Below are 9,032 nucleotides of genomic sequence, written 5' to 3' on the forward strand. Positions count from 1 at the left end.
GGGTGCCGGATCCTATCCCACTTGTCCCTCTTCCAGGCCAGCTCTCTGCTATGGCCCGGGAAGGCAGTGGAGGATGGCCCAAGTGCTTGGGCCCTGCACCCGCATGGGAGACCAGTAGAAGGACCTGGCTCCTAGCTTCGGATCAGCGCAATGTGCAGCACAGCGGCCATTGGAGGGTGAACCAACGGCAAAAAGGAAGACATTTCTCTTTGTCTCTCTCTCTCACTATCCACTCTGCCTGTCAAAAAAATAAATAAATAAATAAAAAGAATACCCATGCTAATATCAGACAAGATAGTCTTTAACACAAAAACTGTTAAGAGAGACAAAGAAGGGCATTAGGCAGTGATCAAAGGATCAATTCAACAGAAGATGAAACTGTAGTAAATGGATATGCACCCAGTGCCACAGCACCTGGCTATTTAAAATAAATGTGAATGGACGTAAGGGAGATATAGGCTCCAATACACTAAGAGTAGGGACTTAAACACTCCACTTTTATAAATGGACAGATCAGCTAGACCAAAAAATCCGGATCAACAACAACAAACAGAGCTAACCTATACTACAGACCAAATGGGCCTAACTGGCATCTACAGAACATCTCATCCCACAGCTGCACAATGCACATTCTTTTCATTAGTGCGTTGAACTTCCTCGGGATAGACCATATACTAGGACATGAAACAAACCTCTAGATGGACCATATACTAGGACATGAACCAAACCTCTAGATGGACCATATACTAGGACATGAACCAAACCTCTAGATGGACCATATACTAGGACATGAACCAAACCTCTAGATGGACCATATACTAGGACATGAACCAAACCTCTAGATGGACCATATACTAGGACATGAAACAAACCTCTAGATGGACCATATACTAGGACATGAAACAAACCTCTAGATGGACCATATACCAGGACATGAACCAAACCTCTAGATGGACCATATACCAGGACATGAAACAAACCTCTAGATGGACCATATACCAGGACATGAAACAAACCTCTAGATGGACCATATACCAGGACATGAAACAAACCTCTAGATGGACCATATACTAGGACATGAAACAAACCTCTAGATGGACCATATACTAGGACATGAAACAAACCTCAAGTTCACAAAAGCAAAAATCCTACCATGTACATATTCTGACCACAAAGGAATGAAGCCAGGAACTAACTAAAGAAACTCTAGAAGATAAACACATGGAAACTAAACGGTGTGCTCCTGAATGAATAATGTGTCATCGAAGAAATCAAAAGGGAAATTAAAAAAAATTCTGAGAAATGAATAAAGATAGCAGTACAACGTAACACAACTTAGCTGATACAGCAAGAACAGTGTTAAGAGGGAAGTTTATACCAATTAGTGTGTACACCAAGAAATTGGAAAGGAATCAAATAAAGGATCTAACAGTAAACAAACCAAACCAAAAATTAGTAGAGGAAACAAATAGCAAAGAAATTTTAAAAACTGAAACAAAAAATACATAAGATTGGTGAAAAAGTGTTGGTGCTGTGGCATAATGGGTAAAGCTGCCATCTGCAGTGCCGGCCTCCTATATGGGTGCCCATTTGAGTCCCAGTTGCTCCACTTCCAATCCAGCTCTGTTATGGCCTGGGAAAGTAGAAGTAGATGGCCCAAGTCCTTGGGACCCTGCACCTGTGTTAAAGACTCAGAAGCAGCTCCTGGCTCCTGACTTCAAATCGGCCCAGTTCCAGCTATTGCAGTCATTTGAGGGGGTGAACCAACAAATCGAAGACCGACCTCCCTCACTCCCCCATCCCCACTTCTGCCTCTTTGTAACTCTGCCTTTGAAATAAGTAAATCTTTGGGGAAAAAAAAAAAAGACTGGTGAAATGAAGAGCTCATTTCTTGAAAAAACAATATTAATACATCATTGGCCCTACTAACCAAAAAAAAGGGGGTGGGGAGAGAACAAATAAAATGAGAGGTAAAAAAGGAGCTGTTACAACAGATACCACAGAAACAAAAAGCATCGGGAATTATCAAAAATTATATACCAACAAATTGGAAACCGATAACCTATCAAAGGATCATTTACCATGGTCAACAGGGGTTTATCCCAGGGATGCTAGAATGGTTCAACATAGCAAATCAATAAATGTAGCACTTAACATCGACTGAATGAAGGAGCAGCATTACACAATCATCTCAATAGACAGAAAACGCCTTCAATGAAATCCAGCATCCAGTCACAGTAAGAACCCTGAGCAAATTATCTGCTTCAACGTATAAAAGCTATAGACAGCCCACAAACAACATCATATTGAATAGGATGGGACAAACCTGGGAATACTTCCTCTAAGATCTGGAAGCAGCAAGGATGCCCACCCTCATAGCTCTTATTCAATATAGTACTGGAAACATTAGCCAGAACTAGGCAAGAGGAAAAAAGGGCAAATAAATAAGGGAGGAAGTAAAGTTATTCCTTTTTTCAAATGGTATCATTCTATGTATTAAAAAAAAAAAAAAAAAAAGAGAGGGGCCAGCACTGTGGGGCAGCGGGTTAATGCTCTGGCCTGAACCACTAGCAACCCATATGGGCGCCAGTTCGAGTCCTGGCTGCTTCTCTTCCGATCCATCTCTCTGCTGTGGCCTGGGAAAGCAGTAGAAGATGGCCCAAGTCCTTGGGCCCCTGAACCCGCATGGGAAACCCGGAAGAAACTCCTGGCTTCGGATCGGCGCAGCTCCAGCAACTCTGACTCTCAAATAAATCTTTAAAATATAAATAAATAAATAAATAAATAAATAAATACAAATCAACACACAAAAATCAGTAGTACTTTTATATACCACTAACTTGTTGAGAAAGAAATTAGAGTATAATCACATTCAAAAAGACTACAAAAAAATCTAGGAATAAGTTTATTCAAGAACGCAGAAGGCCCTATCATGAAAATTGTAAAACAATGATGAAAAAAGTAGAAAAAAAGACATACAGAAATGGAAAGACCTCCTCCAAGTTCTTGGACTGGAAAAATTAATATTGTTAACATAGCCATACTATCCTCAAATTATTTACAGAGTCATTGCAATCCCCATCAAAACATCACTGGCATTTTTCACAGCACTAGAGAAATTCTAAGGTTCATATGGAAACACAAAAAATCCTTGATAGACAAAGCAATCCTGAACAGAAAGAAGAAAGCTGGAGCTACCACTGAGAGGGAGCGGCTCCTCCCACTTTGTACCCTCCGCACCTTGCTAGCCTCACCCTGGTCCTGCCACCTAGATTAAGAAGATAAAATGGCAGCACAATGAGATCGTGTCACAGAAGCAGGAGCCAGTTTTGAGGTGCAACAGAGACTGCAGGAGTCAACTCTGCCTGGGGAAGATGGGAGAGGCCTCCCGAGGGCCCCTCTGTAGAGTCCTGTGGAGGCCAAGCTGGTCTCCTGTGGAGGCCATGCAGGCAGAGGGCAGAGCCTGGCACACACTCCGGAGTAAGCTGCCCAGCAAGGGGGAATGGGATAACAAGATGCACTGGAGCAGCTCAGGGTTTAGCCAGAGGCCGGGGGCTGCTCCGGAGCTCACACTGAACCCTCCAGGCTGGAGCCTTGCACACAGGAAAGTGTCATAGGAGCACCATCAACAGCGAATCCACATTTCATTCCATGAAAATATCACTATCTCTAAGGCTGTACATTTTTGAAGTTCAAGATTTTTCTTTCACTTGAAAGGCAGAATTATAGAGACAGAGAGAGATAGATCTTCCATCTGCTGGTTCACTCCCCAAATGGCCACAATGGTGGGCTGGGGCTGGGGCTGGGTCAGGAGCTTCATCGGGACCTCCACGTGGGTGGCAGGGGCCCAGGACTTAGGCCATCTTCTGCTGTTTTCCCAGACACATTAGCAGAGAGCTAGACTGGAAGAGGAGCTGGGACTCAAATCGGTGCCTACATGGGATGCTGGCATCGTGGATGGTAGCTTAACCCATTGAGCTACAACGCTGGTCCCAAAAACCAGTATTTTCACACCTGGGGCCACCGTTGTTACACGGTAGGCAGTTGTTGCCTGTGACAATGACATCGCATACGAGTGCTGGTTCGGGTCCTAGCTGCTCCTCTTCCAATCCAGGTCCCTGCTAATGGCCTGGGAAAAGCAACAGAAGATGGCCCAATTGTTTGAGACCCTGCCACCTATGTGGGAGACCCGGATGAAACTCCAGACTCCTGGCTTTGGCCTGACACAGGCCCATTTGGGAAATGAACCAGTGGATGGAAGCTTTCTCTCTCCCTCTAACTCTTTCAAATAAGTAAGTCTTAAAGAAGGTTTAGTCCCTGGTGGGCATCTGCTGCATTCATTGTGTGCTACAGAGACAGACAGGATTTGTGCAGAGTAAGGAATAAAAAGCTCCCGGGGAGGCACTGGAATTTCTCCCAACAGTGCAACTCGCCCACGAAGCCTGCAGCTCTTCATGGGTCTGTGCGCTCAGCCCATCCTAGGTGGGCCAGCAGGCAGGCACACTGGTCTTCTGTCCACAGCAAAGACAACTGTCCTAACCTTTTTGAAGGCATTTGACTGCATTCATCAAAAGGGTTAAATGCATGCCATGGGACTCAGGCTACAGAAGTAGACACACACGCACAAATCAGTACAGGGAGAACGGCAGAACTCCAACAGAAAGCTGGAAACAGCTATCCATCAGGAAGAGGTAGGGCCAATTAGAGACAAGGGAACAGCGCAGAGTTTGAACACAACCAACTGAAAACAAGTAGGTACTCACTTCCATATTGAAGACATCAAAAAAAATTTTAATTTGACAGGTAGAGTTCAGACAGTGAGAGCGAGACAGAAAGAAAGGTCTTCTCTCAGTTGGTTTACTCCCCAAATGGCCACCACGGCCGGCGCTGTGCTGATCCGAAGCCAGGAGCCAGGCGCCCCCTTCTGGTCTCCAATGAGGGTGCAGGGGCCCAAGCAACCGGGCCATCCTCCACTGCCCTCCTGGGCCACAGCAGAGAGCTGGACTGAGGAGCAACTGGGATTAGAACCCGGGGCCCACATGGGATGCCAGTGCCGCAGGTGGAGGATTAACCAAGTGATTCACGGCGCCGGCCCCAAGTCATCAAATTTTTAAAAGGCAACTTGTAGGATGCATAAAATGTCATTTTTGCTAAGTAAGCAATTTATATCAAAAGAGAAAAATTCCTTAGTCCAAATATGTCTAGTAAAATCTGAGTAAAGAACAAGACAAAGCAGGATTCACAAATGGGCAGCTCCCAGAACCAGAGCAGGTCCTGAACCCCAGCCAACAACGTGATCAGACAGCGTGTGTAGGACAAAGAAGATGACATAGAGCAAACAACTCCGCTGACTACAGCCTAGTGATCCAGCCCAGCAGTTACAGCTCAGCTAGGACAAAGATGTACAGAATGACAGGTCACTGGCTCTGGGGCTCTCTCCAGCAGGCCACGCTCGGTCACCACGATTCAACTCTGCTGGGGCCCTGCCCTCATCCACAGTCTCCCACAAGTTCCCGTCAACAGTATCAACACTACTGTTCTATACTTCTACAGCTATCTATAAATATTTGGGTCTTGAAGGCCGCACAATGAGCCTCCACTGTTGTATCCAGCCAAAGCCATTTCGTTCACAGTTTGGCCACACCCAGATCTACACTGCAGATGCGTTTGGAGGCAGCACACAGACAGGAAAAGCAAGTCTGTGAGAGGCAGCAAGAGCCATACGGGCTACAGTTGACCAACGGAGCGCTCGCTTTCCTCCGGTGGGGATTTGCCAGGTGCCTTTTGCCAGGCTCTCTTGCTTGATACCAAGAGACCTGATAAATGAAGCGTCATTATGGCTACAGGTCGTCAGCACACTGCAAGTTCAATTCACCCAGAGGATGGGTCCATTCTAAACAGGCTCTGTATGTACCTAACCAGTAGTCTCCCAAATATCGGAACAAAAGGAGAGAACTACACGGAAAAGTTCCAGTCAGTCACCAAGGTGGGATATTTCAAGGAGATGAAAAAAACTTCATTCTATCAGAAGGTGCAGTGTTTTCCTCTGGCCTTCGTGTTTGGGATTCAACCACATCTCAGCTTTGGCCAAAAAAAATGTTAGCAGATACACCCACCGCAAGACCTAAAGAGCGCTTGTGGGATGGGGCTTGTCTCCATGTCTACCCTTCCAGAAGAAGGCTGGGGGCTGGCCCACGCCAGGATGACAGACACATGAGCCACTGTCCCAGAGCTCGGCCTACCAGAGCGAGCTGCACAGCCAGAACAGGGTCCTCATGGTGGCCTGCGGGGACTACTGCCCAGCATTCTTGTGGCAACAGCAAACCGGTACACCCTCACACATTCAGACTGATTCAATAGACCCGAGACAAGCCAGTAAGATGCTGCACAACCAATGCTTCAGCCTCTCCACGGGTTCTTCCAGACAGAACCTCACCTGCTCCTTAGAGTGACTCAGGCTCAAGCCTCCACTTAAGATGCCCGGCCCAAAGGTGGATCACCTGCAATTGCTTCTCATCACCTGGTTTACTCCCCAAATGGTCCCAGTGAGCCTAAGCTTGGGCCAAAGCCAAGAACCCAAATTCCAACCCAGGAGACCAAACTCTTGAGCCTTCGCTGCTGCCTCTCAGGCTCTACGTTAGCAGGAAGCCACGGCGTGACCAGGTACCCAGCCCAGGCACCCTGGGACACAAAATCCTTACCCGCTAGGCCAGATACCTACTCCCAGCCAATTCTTTCAGAACAGTACTCCTGGCTGGCCTGAACCAACCCACTGGTGTTTGAGGGGCAGGGGCTGAGCATATGTGCCCTGCACTCCTGGGAGCCCCCCCCCCCCAGGGCATCTCCTCTACCTGGTACCTCCCTGATTCAGGGGGGAAGGGCAGCCAGGCTGACTTTCCAGGGAAAGCCATGGGGCACAGAGGAGCTGCAGGTGTAGGTAGGAGGCTCAGCTTAGGGACTTGCTGCGGTCTTGGGGCTGAGTCCAACTCCAGGGCCCCCCACCTGGGCTCTCAGGTCCCCCTCCACGTGACACTGGCGGCCACGGGGGAGGTGCTCCCTGTCCCAGGTGTGCAGGGACCCGCTGCAGGGCGCCCCACCTGCTGCTCTCCTGGCTGCGGGAAGACAAAGGCCGGCACCACCCTCTGCTCCCCCGGGGAGGTCCTGCCTCTCCCAGGAACACTCACCCTCTCCTCCCTCCCCGTCCGGGCCAAGGCCGCATCTCTGCCTGCCTGGCACACGGCAGGGCTCCCGGACGCAGAGGGCGGCGGCGGACGGCGTTCTCGGGCAACAGCAACCCCAGCTGATCCGGCCCAAGCCCAGCTGCTGCTCCTCTCACGACCCGGAGTGGGCGTCCGCGTGCTGCAACGCCTGCCCCAGGTGGGCGCAGTTCCCGGGCAGCACGGGAGGGCGAGGGGCGGGGAGCCGCGGCCACAGCCGTCTGCGGTCTGGGGGAGGGCCCGCAGGCCAGGGCCCCGCCCCTGCACGCCCCAGGCGCGGTCAGGACAAGACGACGGGAAAGGGCCCTGGGGTCAGTGCAGGAGGCCGGGGAGGAAGGGACACCTGGCTGGGCAGCCGGGCTGGGGGCGGGGCTCCCGGGCTCCTGAGCTACCTGCGAGCGGCCGCGCTGGGCGGCGAGGGGCTCGGACCGCGGCGACAACCCCTGGTCCGCTCCGCAGCCGCCTCCGGAGTGAGCGCGGCCCCGAGGCAGCCGTTTAACGGTTGCCGGGAGATGGGCGGGGCTGCGGCTGTGGGCGGGGCTTCTAGTGGGGGCGGGGCTTCCCGCCTCCGCGGCTGCTCTGAACGTCTATCAAGCAGGTGCCTCCAAATTCGGAACCCAGTTGCGTTACCTCGTGCACTCGTTCAACGATTCGGTCTTGCAGCAGCTCCAGCTCTGAACGGCAGCGCCGGCTGTATACGCCCGACCTTGCCCTGCAGCGTGAGGAAGAGGAGTTCGCTGGCTCCCCGCCTCCCTTCTGGGATTCAGCAGGGGAAGGGCTGGGCGCCCCCAAGTCAGATCGCTCACTGCCGCTCTCCTTGGGCTTAATGCTTCTGTCGCTGATGTGCTTAGAGAGGGCCGGAATTCCCGGCATAGAGCATGAGCCCAACTCAGAGAAAGCACACGGCTCAGAGAGGTGAAGCGATGGCCCAGGGCCACACAGCAGCCGCACTGGAGGGGAACCAAGACTGCCTGGCTCCAAGGGCTGGGCTCGCCTGCAGCACCCCCCCACCCGCCACCCACACACACGGAGAGCCCGGCTACTGCTCTGACTCAGAGGAGCACACACAGCAAAGAGCCAAGAGGCTGGGGGGGGGGGGGGAGGGCGGGTGCTGGTTCTCCGGCACAGGTGACTAGAGCCAAAGGTCGGGGTTGCCAGGCAGTGAGGGCCAGAGAAGGCGTACCAGGCAGGGCAACAGCAGGTGCAAAGGCCCGGAGGGAGGAAGCCCAGGGCAAACACAAGGAAGCAATGATGAGGCTGAAGGCGTGGGCCAGGCCCCTGCTACACGGCCCTGGAGGGCAGGCAGCCCGTGGGCACTGGGGAGCTATGGCAAGTTTTCTGTGGAGGGAGAGTGGCCCCACTCGACTCTTGGCTCAGGGTAACAGGAGCTGAGGTTGCACACCCACACGGCTGTGGGGAAAACTGATGCTCTGGGTTCTTACAGGATCCACTCTGGGTCCCAGAGCTCAGTGGTGGAACCCAGGGCCTGAGCCTCCCAGGGACACCTCCCAGGCCCGAGAATGGGACGGCCCCTTCCAGAATCCTGCACACCCGCTGGGGCCTTCCGGTACTCCTCGGGCTTGGCCAGTGTGAAAACCGGGCAGAGAGCAGCTGTGCCAGGACAGCACGTCCCGTGGGAGGGGGCTCGGGCCAGAGACAACCATTGCCACTCACCTACGCCCCAGCCCCAGCAGCCTGGGGACCGCTATCTAGAAACCCAAAGTGCTAAGAGATGCCCATGGAGCATCAACTAGGATGCACCTGCCCCTGGGCCCCTCAGCAAGGGCAGTCAGGGCACCATCGCTAAATATGCAA

At 51.7% G+C, this 9,032-nt stretch overlaps 1 long non-coding RNA gene across 1 annotated transcript in view; it reads right to left on the reverse strand.

Moving 5' to 3' along the window:
• The window catches only part of LOC133766427 (uncharacterized), a 16,385-nt gene extending 8,707 nt beyond the window's left edge, over window positions 1–7,678 (reverse strand). Inside the window, exon 1 of the long non-coding RNA XR_009866707.1 lies at window positions 7,610–7,678. This is a non-coding gene — a long non-coding RNA (uncharacterized LOC133766427). The remainder of the gene's footprint in view (window positions 1–7,609) is intronic.
• Between the last annotated feature and the right edge of the window lie 1,354 nt (window positions 7,679–9,032).

Source organism: Lepus europaeus, chromosome 9 (genome assembly GCF_033115175.1).
Source record: "Lepus europaeus isolate LE1 chromosome 9, mLepTim1.pri, whole genome shotgun sequence".
Taxonomy (NCBI): Eukaryota; Metazoa; Chordata; class Mammalia; order Lagomorpha; family Leporidae; genus Lepus; species Lepus europaeus.